Genomic DNA, 12,887 nt, shown 5'->3' on the forward strand with positions numbered 1-12,887 from the left:
TAGTGTATGTATGTTATATATAAAGGTATAATTATCCAGCTTTATTTGGGGATACTTGAATTTGCATATAAGAACTGAATTATATAATCAGAATGTTCATAAGATTTGGGATGGTTTTATATATAATATATGTATGTGAAGGGGGTATGTGTATAATAAAACATTTGCCTGACAGGGAGCATCTTTTATCTGTTTTCCACAGGGTTATGCTGAAAATGTGGGGGACTTTTGCTCTCATAAAAGTCTCATGCTAGGGCTTTCCTGGTGGCGCAGTGGTTGAGAGTCCGCCTGTCGATGCAGGGGACGCGGGTTCGTGCCCCGGTCTGGGAGGATCCCGCATGCCACGGAGCGGCTGGGCCGGTGAGCCATGGCCGCGGAGCCTGCGCGTCCGGGACGAAGTCTGCGCGTCCGGGACGCAGCCTGTGCTCCGCAACGGGAGGGGCCACAGCAGTGAGAGACCCGCGTACCGCAAAAAAAAAAAAAAAAAAAAAAGTCTCATGCTAGTAGGAAGTATAGTAAACATCGTAATTTTCACTACAGTTGCAAGCAACAGAAACAATTCAAGCTATTAAAAAAAAAACCCATGTGGTGGGTGGTGGAAATGTATTACATGAACATAGCTATGTCACAGAAACCAAAAGCAGCAATGCAGCTAGGCATCACGAGGGACTGAAACCAAGAAATGGAAAGTCATCAGAACTTCAGCTCTGGCCTTCTCACCTTTGCTTCTTTCTATACCTCTGATTTAGTCTTCTCTTACATGGTCCAGCTAACTTTGATTATTTCTGTACATGGTAAAGGATGGCCACCGACAGCTCTGATTTTATATTCTCTTAGTGCAGTCCTAATTCTAAATTGTCTTTCTTAAACTGAGGTATTTTTTTTTCTTCTAGGAATTTGGACTTCGAAATGAATGAAAGAAGGTCACCCTGTTTCCTGATAATTTTGCTGTCAGAAAAAGAGTGGCCAGAACGGGGGTCCGAGGAGAATGCAGTACAAACAAGACAAACAACCTACTTCTGTGATGTGGCAGTCAGTTCTAAGAAAAAGGGAGTCATTGAAAGATAGACAGAAACCTTCTTCCTTTTTTATATCTAAACATATACACCATGAGATTTCTAGTTTTCCTGTAGTGTGGTCTTTCATCTTTTGCTACAGTATTACTAGATATTTGAGATTTCTAATGCTATTGTAAATGGTATTTTCAGAATTATGATTTCTATCATTTTTTTTGCTGGTAAGTAGTAATACAACTGATGTTTAAATTTTTTAATTGAAATAGAATTCATACCACAAAGACCTTTTTAAAGTACCTGATTCAGTGGGTTTTTAGTATATTTCCAAGGTCATACAACCATCATAACTATCTAATTCCAGAACACTGTCATCACCACAAAAAGAAATCATGAACCCACTAGTAGTCACTCCTCATTTCTTCCTACCCCTTGCCCCTGGAATCACTAATCTACTTCCTGTCATTATGTATATGCCTATCCTAGACATTCACATAAATGGAATCATACAATATCTGATCTTTTGTGACTGGCGTCTCTCATTAGCATAATATTTTCAAGGTTCATCCATGTTGTAGCATGTATCAGTAGTTTATTCCTCTTTGTGGCTGAATAATATTCCATTGAATGAATGTACCACATTTTACTTATCTATTAGTTGATGGATATTTGGGTTGTTTCTACTTTTTGGCTGTTATGAATAATGCTGCTATAAACATTCATGTACAAGTTTTTGTATGAATATTTTCCAATTTGTTTGGATATATACCTAGAGGAGGAATTCCTGGGTAATTCTATGTTTAACTTCTTGAGGAACTGACAAAATGTTTTCCAAAGCAGCTGCACCATTTCATATCCCCACTACCAAAGCATGAGGGTTTCAATTTCTCTGCATTTGCCAACACTTGTTACTGTCCATCTTTTTATTAAAGCCATCCTACTGGGTGATACCACACTGTGGTTTTGATTTGAATTTCTGTATTGATTAATGATGTTGGACATCTTTTCATGTTGTATATTGGCCATTTGTAGCTCTTCTTTGAAAAATGTCTACTTAAATTCTTTGACCAGTTTTAATTGGGTTATTTGTGTTTTTATTGTTGAGTTGTAAGATTTCTTTATATATATTAGATTCTAGTCCTTTATCAGATATATGATTTGCAAATATTTTCTCATCTTTTGGGTTGTATTTCACTTTCTTGATAGTGTCAGTTGAAGCACAAAAATTTTTAACCTTGATAAAGTCCAATTCATCTGTTTTTCTTTCGTTGGTTGCTTGAGCTTCAGATGTCATATCTAATAAACTACTGCCTAATCCAACGTCAAGAAAATATACACCCATGTGTTCTTCTAAGAGTTTTACAGTTTTAATTCTTATCGTTAGGTCATTAATCTATTTTGAGAAAATTTTTATATATAGTATGAAGTAGAGGTTCAAACTAATTCAACTGGCTATCCAGATGCCCAGCCCTATTTGTTGCAATACTATCCTTTCCCCACCAAATTGTTTTGGCATCTTTGTTCAAAATCAATTGGCCATAGATGTATAGATTTATTTCTGTACTTTCAATTATATTCTATTGATCTATATGTCTATTATTATGCCAGTACTACACTGCCTTGATTACTGTAGTTTTATAGTAAGTTTTGAAATCAGGAATTGTGAGTCTCCATGTTTGTTCTTTTTTTAAAGATTGATTTGGCTATTTTGAGTCCCTTACATTTGCATATGAATTTTAGAATCAGCTCGTGAATTTCTGCCAAAAAAAAAAAAAGCTAGAAATTTGATAAGGACTGTATTGAATCTGTGAATTAATTTGGGAAATGTTGCCACCTTAATGATATTCAGACTTCCAATCCATGAACATAGCATATCTTTCCATTTATTTAGGTCTTCTTTAATTTCTTACAATGGTGTTTTGAAGTTTGCAGTGTTCACATCTTGCACTTATTTTGTTAAATTTATGAAGTATTTTATTCTTTTTTGATGTTATTGTACAATTTTTAATATTGACTCTTTATCCAGTGATGTTTCTAAATATATATATTAATTCTAATAGTGTGTCCATAGAGTCTTTTATATTTTCTAGGTACATAATCATGTTGCTTTCAAGTAATGACAGTTTATTTCTTTCTTCCTAACCCTTATCCCTTATATTTCTTTTTCTATATAATTGTACTGACTAGGACTTCTAGCACAATGTTGAAAAGAAGTATTGAATAGTAAGAGAGAACATTCATCATTCTCCATTTAAATAGAAAAGTTTAAAAATATTTCACTATTGTGTATTTGCTATATATATACATTTGCTATATATTTTTAATGAAAAATTAACATTGAATTTTTGTCAAAGTTTTTTGACATCTATCAAGAGGATCACATGTTTTTTTTCCTTTTTGTTCTTTGCCCTGTTAATGTAAGGATTATATTGATCCATTTTTAAATGCTAAGGCTCTCTTGCATGTATGGAATAAGCCATACTTAACTGTGCTGTATTATGCTTTTTAAATATGTGGCTGGATTCCACTTGCTAATATTTTGTTAAGAACATTTGGATTTATATTCATGAATAGAGTGATGAATAATTTCTCTTTCTTTTAATGTCCTTGTCAGGATTTGAAATCAAAGTCATGCTGGCCTTCAAAAAAATTAAAATATTAGAAAATATTCTTTCTTTTTTTTCTGGAAAAGTTTGGGTAAGTTTGATGTTATTTCTTCCTAAATATTTGGAAAATTTTACCAATGAAGTTATCTAAGGCTCAGGGTTTCTTTATGGAAAGATTTTTTTTAAAATTGCTTCAAATTCATTATTAGCGTTAAGACTACTCAGATTTTCTATTTCTTCTGTCAGTTTTGGTAAGATTTCTCCTCAAGGTATTTGTTCCTTTTTACCCAAATTATGTCAAATTTATTGGTATAAAGTTATTCATATCTTGTTGGGGTCTTTTTTATGCCTGTAGGATCTGTAATAATATCACCTTTTTCATTCTTGATATTTTTTTTAAATTAATTAATTTATTTTATTTAGTTTTGGTTGCATTGGGTCTTCCTTGCTGCATGGAGGCCCCCTCCAGCTGTGGCAAGTGGGGGCCACTCCTCACTGCAGTGCGCAGGCCTCTTACTACGGTGGCCTCTCCCCTTGCGGAGCACGGGCTCCAGGCCCGCAGGCTTCAATAGTTGTGGCATGCGGCTCAGCAGTTGTGGCTCACAGGCTCTAGAGTGCAGGCTCAGCAGGTGTGGCACATGGGCCCAGCTGTTCTGCGGCACGGGGGATCCTCCCGGACCACAGCCTGAACCCATGTTCCCTGCATTTGCAGGCAGATTCTTAACCACCGTGCCACCAGGGAAGTCTGATATTGTTAATTCATGTTTTATCTCTTCTTTATCAGTCTTCGTAGGGACTTCTTAAATTTATTCATCTTTTCAAAGAACCAAATCCAATAAATTTGGCTGATAAATTTAGCAGTAATAATTAATTCCTTCAGTTATTTTTTTTCTCAAAATGTCTCGATTTCACTTTAATTTTTGAAGGATATTTTTCACTGCACATGGAAATCTAGGCTGGCAACATTCTGAAGCTATTGTTCCATTATCTTCTGGTTTCCATCATCACTGCTGAGAAGTTAGCTATCAGTTTCACTGTTGCCCTTTGAGGGTAGTGTATAGTTTTTCTGTGTTTGCTTTTGAAGATTTTCAGCAGTTCTGCTATATTGTGCCCCAGTGTGGTTTTCTATGTATTTGTCTCTGCTTGGGTTTGCTGAAATTCTAAACTCTGTGAGTTGATGTCTTTCATTATTTTGGAATGTTCTCAGCCATTGTCTCTTTAAATATTGCATTTGTCCCATTCTTTCTCTACAGTGCTTCTCAGCCTTTATGCATATGTTAGCACTTTGAGTATTATGCTCTTTTCTGTTCTTTCTGTTCTCTTATCTCTGGGCTTCCATTTAGACATTTTCTATTGATATGTATAACAGTTCACAAATCCTGTGTTTGACCATATCCAATCTATTACTAAACCTACCCAAAGAGTTCTTCACTTCAGATATTTTATTTTTCAGTTCTAGGAAGTTCACTTAAATCTCTGTATGGATTCCAATTTTCTGGTTAAAATTTCCATCATTTCATTCATTTCGTCTTTTTTTCCTCTATTTTCTTGAAAATATTAATCATAGTTGTTTTACAATCTTTAAATGTCAACGCCACCATTTGAATCATCCACAGAGTTGCTTCATTTTCTTATATAGTTAATTATGAGTCATATGGCCCTTCCTCTTTGCAGGTCTCACAATTTTTTTATTGTATGGCAGACATTATATCTACAGATTCCAGATTATGTTATATTCCACCATAGAGGGTTTCTTTTTTTCTCTGTCAGGCAAACATGGTGAGTAGCTGATCATATAAACCCTTTTTAAGGCATGGCTTACCCGGCCTTTTAATTAAGAGCCTATGGATCCTTGACTCCTCAGCCCTGGAATGGCTCTCCCTCTCTGGAATTTTAGTCCCTTTAGTTCGCTTTCATAGATGTCCTAAAAATTGTAATTTTTATAACTTATGTAGGCTTTTATAATTGCTGCTATCAGAGCATTGACCTGTCCCAAATTACCTCATCCTACCCAGAAGTGGAAGCTCCTCTGAATTCTTTAAAGAGGAGGATGAGTGCTCCTTGGCTCACAGAGTAGTTCTGTATGTCCTCTTTTGCCATCATTCACTGCAATTACTGTTTATTATAACTACCTATACTATTCAGAGAACATGACTGTTTAGATTACTTTGGTAGGTAGCTGCTGCTCTCACATTCCCCAGTACCTGTTAATTGCTCCCTTTACTGGGCCTTTCACAAAGCAGTGAAAATAGAACCAAGTGAATAAGGAAGAGCTGTATGGTAGACTGCCTATGCCTCAAGTATTAACAACATTTAGTGTTTGTTTTGTAGACTTGCTATGGAACACTGTAAATGTTTTACATTACTATCAGTCAGAATTAATTCTTAAAAACTATTCAAACAACAGAAAATAAAATAATAAATAAAATAGTACATGTGTAGCCAGTTGGTGGGATACCCACACACAGAAGATCTATTCCAAGTAATGTTAAAACACAGTAATTTGATTACACATGCCTAGTGAGATATAGTCTAAGAATAAAAATATTTACCATAAAAACCTTAAAGTATTTTTAATAATGACATTAAGAGTGCACTTTGGGGAATTCCCTGGCAGCCCAGTGGTTAGGATTCTGTGCTTCCACAGCAGGGGGCATGGGTTCGATCACTGGTCAGGGATCTAAGATCCCACAAGCTGCACAGTGTGACCAAAAAAAAAAAAAGTGCACTTTGGTGTTGTTATCCTGAGACTTTGTTGTGTGTATAATGTAGAATAAAGAAAATTAGTGGGGAGACCTTCAAGATGGCAGAGGAGTAAGACATGGAGATCACCTTCCTCCCCACAAATACATCAGAAATACAACTACATGTGGAAAAACTCCTACAGAACAGCTACTGAATCCTGGCAGAATCTCAGATGCCCAAAAGGCAAGAAACTCCCCACGTGCCTGGCCGTGTGGCTGACACAGGCCTGGTGCTCCAGCTGGGTGTCAGGCCTGTGCCTCTGAGGAGGGAGAGCCGAGTTCAGGACTTTGATCCACTAGAGACCTCCCAGCTCCACGTAATATCAAACGGCGAAAGCTCTCAATCTCAATGCTAAGACGTAGCTCCAATCAACAACCAGCAATCTACAGTGCTCGACACCCTATGCCAAACAACTGGCAAGACAGGAACACGACCCCATCCATCCATTAGCAGAGAGGCTGCGTAAAATAATAATAAGGTCACAAACACCCCAAAACACACCACTGGACGCGGTCCTGCCCACCAGAAAGACAAGATCCAGCCTCAGCCACCAGAACACAGGCACTAGTCCCCTTCACCAGGAAGCCTGCACAACCCACTGAAACAACCTAAGCCACTGGGGGCAGACACCAAAAACAATGGGAACTACGAACCTGCAGCCTGCAAAAAGGAGACCACAAACACAGTAAGTTAAGCAAAATGAGAAGACAGAGAAACACACAGCAGATGAAGGAGCAAGGTAAAAATGCACCAGACCAAACAAGTGAAGAGGAAATAGGCAGTCTACCTGAAAAAGAATTCACAGTAATGATAGTAAAGATGATCCAAAATCTTGGAAGAAGAATGGAGAAAATAACAAAGATCTAGAAGAACTAAAGAGCAAACAATGATGAACAGCACAATAAATGAAATTAAATATTCTCTAGAGGGAATCTATAGCAGAATAACTGAGGCAGAAGAACGGATAAGTGACATGGAAGATAAAATAGTGGAAATCACTATTGCAGAGCAAAATAAAGGAAAAAGAATGAAAAGATTTGAGGACAGACTCAGAGACCTCTGGGACAACATTAAACACACCAACATTCGAATTATATGGTCCAGAAGAAGAAGAGAAAAGGAAAGGGACCAAGAAAATATTTGAAGAGATTATAGTTGAAAAATTCCCTAATATGGGAAAGGAAATAGTCAATAAAGTCCAGGCAGTGCAGAGAGTCCCATACAGGATAAAGCCAAGGAGAAACACACCAAGACACATATTAATCAAACTATCAAAAATTAAATACAAAGAACAAATATTAAGAGCAGCAAGGGAAAAACAACAAATAACATACAAGGGAATAACCATAAGGTTAAGAGCTAATCTTTCAGCAGAAACTCTGCAAGCAAGAAGGGAGTGGCAAGACACATTTAAAGTGATGAAAGGGATAAACCTACAACCAAGATTACTCTACCCAGCAAAGAATTCATTCAGATTCGACGGAGAAATTAAAAACTTTACAGACAAGCAAAAGCTGAGAGAATTCAGCACCACCAAACCAGCATTACAACAAATGCTAAAGGAACTTCTCCAGGCTGGAAACTCAAGAGAAGGAAAAGACCTACAATAACAAACAAACCCAAAACAAATGGTAATAGGAACACACATATCGATAATTACCTTAAATGTAAATGGATTAAATGATCCAACCAAAAGACACAGAGTGGCTGAATAGATACAAAAACAAGACCCATATATATGCTGTCTACAAGAGGCCCACTTCAGACTTAGGAACACATACAGACTGAAAGTGAGGGGATGAAAAAAGATATTCCATGCAAATGGAAATCAAAAGAAAGCTGCAGTACAATTCTCATATCAGACAAAATAGACTTTAAAATAAAGACTAATACAAGAGACAAAGAAGGACACTACATAATGATCAAGGGATCAATCCAAGAAGAAGATATAACAAATGTAAATATTTATGCACCCAACATAGAAGCACCTCAATACATAAGGCAAATGCTAACAGCCATAAGAGGGGAAATCGACAGTAACACAATCATAGTAGGGGACTTTAACACCCCATTTTCACCTATGGACAGATCATCCAAAATGAAAATAAATAAGGAAACACAAGCTTTAAATGATATGTTAAACAGGATGGACTAAATTGATATTTATAGGACTTTCCATCCAAAAACAACAGAATACACTTTCTTCTCAAATCCTCATGGAACATTCTCCAGGATAGATCATATCTTGGGTCACAAATCAAGCCTTGGTAAAGTTAAGAAAATTGAAATCATACCAAGTATCTTTTCTGACCACAAAGCTATGAGACTAGATATCAATTTCAGGAAAAAAATCGATAAAAAAATAGAAACACATGGAGGCTAAAGAATATGCTACTTAATAACCAAGAGACCACTGAAGAAATCAAAGAGGAAATCAAGAAATCCCTAGAAACAAATGACAATGAAAACACGACAACCCAAAACCTATGGGATGCAGCAAAAGCAGTTCTAAGAGGGAAGTTTATAGCAATACAATCCTACCTCAGGAAACAAGAAATAACTCAAACAAACAACGTAACCTTACACCTAAAGCAATTAGAGGAAGAAGAACAAAAAAAATCCCAAAGTAAGCAGTTGGAAAGAAATCATAAAGACCAGATCAGAAATAAATGAAAAAGAAATGAAGGAAACAATAGCAAAGATCAATAAAACTAAAAGCTGTTTCTTTGAGAAGATAAACAAACTTGATAAACCATTAGCCAGATTCATCAAGAAAAAAAAAGAAGAAGACTCAAATCAATAGAACCAGAAATGAAAAAGAAGAGGTAACAACTGACACTGCAGAAATACAAAGGATCAAGAGAGATTACTACAAGCAACTATATGCCAATAAAATGGACAAACTGGAAGACATGGACAAATTCTTAGAAAAGCACAACCTTCCAAGACTCACCCAGGAAGAAACAGAAAATATAAACAGACCAATCACAAGCACTGAAATTGAGACTGTGATTAAAACTCTTCCAACAAACAAAAGCTCAGGACCAGATGGATTCACAGGAGAATTCTAACAGTTAGAGAAGAGTTAACACCTATGCTTCTCAAACTCTTCCAAAATACAGCAGAGGGAGGAACACTCCCAAACTCATTCTACGAGGCCACCATCACCGTGATAACAAAACCAGACAAAGATGTCACAAAGAAAGAAAGCTACAGGCCAATATCACTGATGAACATAGATACAAAAATCCTCAACAAAATACTAGCAAACAGAATCCAATGGCACATTAAAAGGATCATACACCATGATCAATTGGGGTTTATCCCAGGAATGCAAGGATTCTTTAATATATGCAAATCAATCAATGTGATAAACCATATTAACAAATTGAAGGAGAAAACCATATGATCATCTCAATAGATGCAGAAAAAGCTTTTGACAAAATTCGACACCCATTTATGATAAAAACCCTTGAGAAAGTAAGCATAGAGGGAACTCACCTACACATAATGAAGGCTATATACAACAAACCCACAGCCAACATTGCTCTCAATGGTGAAAAACTGAAACCATTTCCTCTAAGATCAGAAACAAGACAAGGTTGTCCACTCTCACCACTATTATTCAACATAGTTTTGGAAGTTTTAGCGACAGCAATCAGAGAAGAGAAAGAAATAAAAGGAATCCAAATCGGAAAAGAAGAAGTAAAGCTGTCACTGTTTGCAGAGGACATGATACTACACACAGAGAATCCTAAAGATGCTATGAGAAAACTACTAGAGCTAATCAATGTATTTGGTAAAGTAGCAGGATACAAAATTAATGCCCAGAAATTTCTTGCATTCCTATACACTAATGATGAAAAATCTGAAAGAGAAATTAAGGAAACACTCTCATTTACCACTGCAACAAAAAGAATAAAATACCTAGGAATAAATCTACCTAGGGAGACAAAAGACCTGTATGCAGAAAACTATAAGACACTGATAAAAGAAATTAAAGATGATACAAACTAATGGAGACATACACCATGTTCTTGGATTGCAAAAATCAACATTGTGAAAATTACTATACTACCCAAAGCAATCTACAGATTCAGTGCAATCCCTATCAAACCACCACTGGCATTTTTCACAGAACTACAAGAAAAAATTACACAATTTGTATGGAAACACAAAAGACCCCAAATAGCCAAAGCAATCTTGAGAAAGAAAAACAGAGTTGGAGGAATCAGGCTCCCTGACTGCAGACTATACTACAAAGCTACAGTAAGCAAGACAGTATGGTACTGGCACAAAAACAGAAATATAGATCAATGGAACAGGATAGAAAGCTCAGAGATAAACCCATGCACATATGGTCACCTTATCTTTGATAAGGGAGGTAAGAATATAAAATATAGAAAAGACAGCCTCTTCAGTAAGTGGTGCTGGGAAAACTGGACAGCTACATGTAAAAGGATGAAATTAGAACACTCCCTAACACCATACACGAAAATAAACTCAAAATGGATTAAAGACCTAAATGTAAGGCCAGACGCTGTAAAATTCTTAGAGGAAAACATAGGCAGAACACTCTGTGACATAAATCACAGTAAGATCCTTTTTGACCCACCTCCTAGAGAAATGGAAATAAAAACAAATATAAACAAATGGGACCTAATGAAACTTAAAAGATTTTGCACAGCAAAGGAAACAATAAACAAGACGAAAAGACAACGCTCAGAATGGGAGAAAATATTTCCAAATGAAACAACTGTCAAAAGACTAATCTCCAAGATTTACAAGCAGCTCATGCAGCTCAAAAAAACAAACAACCCAATCCAAAAATGGGCAGAAGACCTAAATAGACATTTCTTCAAAGAAGATGTACAGATTGCCAACTAACACATGAAAGGATGCTCAACATCATTAATCATTAGAGAAATGCAAATCAAAACTGCAATGAGGTGTTACCTCACACCAGTCAGAATGGCCATCATAAAAAAATAAATGCTGGAGAGGGTGTGGAGAAAATGGAACCCTCTTGCACTGTTGGTGGGAATGTAAATTGATACAGTCACTATGGAGAACAGTATAGAGGTTCCTTAAAAAACTAAAAATAGAAAAACCATATGACCCAGGAATCCCACTACTGGGCATATACCCTGTGAAAACCATAATTCAAAAGAGTCATGTACCACAATGTTCATTGCAGCTCTATTTAGAATAGTCAGCACATGGAAGCAGCCTAAGTGTCCATCAACAGATGAATGGATTAAGAAGATATGGCACATATATACAATGGAATATTACTCAGCCATAAAAAGAAATGAAATTGAGTTATTTGTAGTGAGATGGATGGACCTAGAGACCGTCATACAGAGTGATGTAAGTCAGAAAGAGAAAAATAAATACCATATGCTAACACATATATATGGAATCTAAAAAAAAAAAAAAAAGGTTCTGAAGAACCTAGGGTCAGGATAGGAATAAAGACGCAGACGTAGAGGATGGACTTGAGAACATGGGGAGTGGGAATGGTAAGTTGGGACAAAGTGAGAGAGTGACATGTACTTATACATACTACCAAATGTAAAATAGCTAGCTAGTGGGAAGCAGCCTCATAGCACAGGGAGATCAGCTCAGTGCTTTTTGACCACCTAGAGGGATGTGATAGGGAGGGTGGGAGGGAGATGCAGGAGGGAGGAGATATGGGGATATATGTATATGTATAGCTGACTCACTTTGTTATAAAGCAGAAACTAACACACCATTGTAAAGTAATTATACTCCAATAAAGATGTTAAAAAAAAAAAAAGAAAATTAGTGACATTCTATCAGTTTGGGAGTTATTGCGAAACAAATCTCTCAGCATGGCAGAAAGGAGATACAGATTATTGAGTTTAAGGATAAATACTATAGCCCTGAATTTGATTTGGACATTTAACCATGAATCAATTATGTATTTTATCTCAAAAAGAAAAAAATCACATATTTCTTAAATCTGTGCATGGAAAAGGCAAGAGATAATAATCAGTCAATGGCAATGAGCTCTTCCAGCACACAGAAAACTATTTATCATGAAAAGAAACCAGGTATCTTTGGAGAAAAGGCTTATTACAGGTCTGGGTCTGGAATTACAAAAGGTTAAGCCTAGAACATCATATAACCTCACAAAGCAAGGAAGCTGTCAAGACTACTAGGGACATAGCAAAAGGATTCAGGAGCCAATCTGGTATGTCTAGATGGTATCAAGATGATGTATCTACAACATTTATGAGTAATCAGCGGTTTGAACATTAACTCAATATTGGATAATTATTAGTTACTATTAGCTTTTTATGTCTAAGAGTAACGCAGTATTTTTTTCTTAAATCCTTACCATTTACAAATATATACTGAAACATTTACAGAGGAAATAATATGATATCTGATTTTCTTCAAAAAATACAAGGGGAAATCTAAACAGAGGTACAGATGAAACTATATTAGCCCTGAGTTGATAATTGTTTAAGGTGGGTGATGAGTACATGAAGGTTCA

At 36.2% G+C, this 12,887-nt stretch overlaps 1 protein-coding gene across 5 annotated transcripts in view; it reads right to left on the bottom strand.

Annotated features, from left to right (window-relative positions):
* HFM1 (helicase for meiosis 1) overlaps positions 1–12,887 on the bottom strand; it is a 132,425-nt gene that overhangs the window by 35,901 nt on the left and 83,637 nt on the right. The window lies entirely within an intron of this gene.

Source organism: Pseudorca crassidens, chromosome 2 (assembly GCF_039906515.1).
Source record: "Pseudorca crassidens isolate mPseCra1 chromosome 2, mPseCra1.hap1, whole genome shotgun sequence".
Taxonomy (NCBI): Eukaryota; Metazoa; Chordata; class Mammalia; order Artiodactyla; family Delphinidae; genus Pseudorca; species Pseudorca crassidens.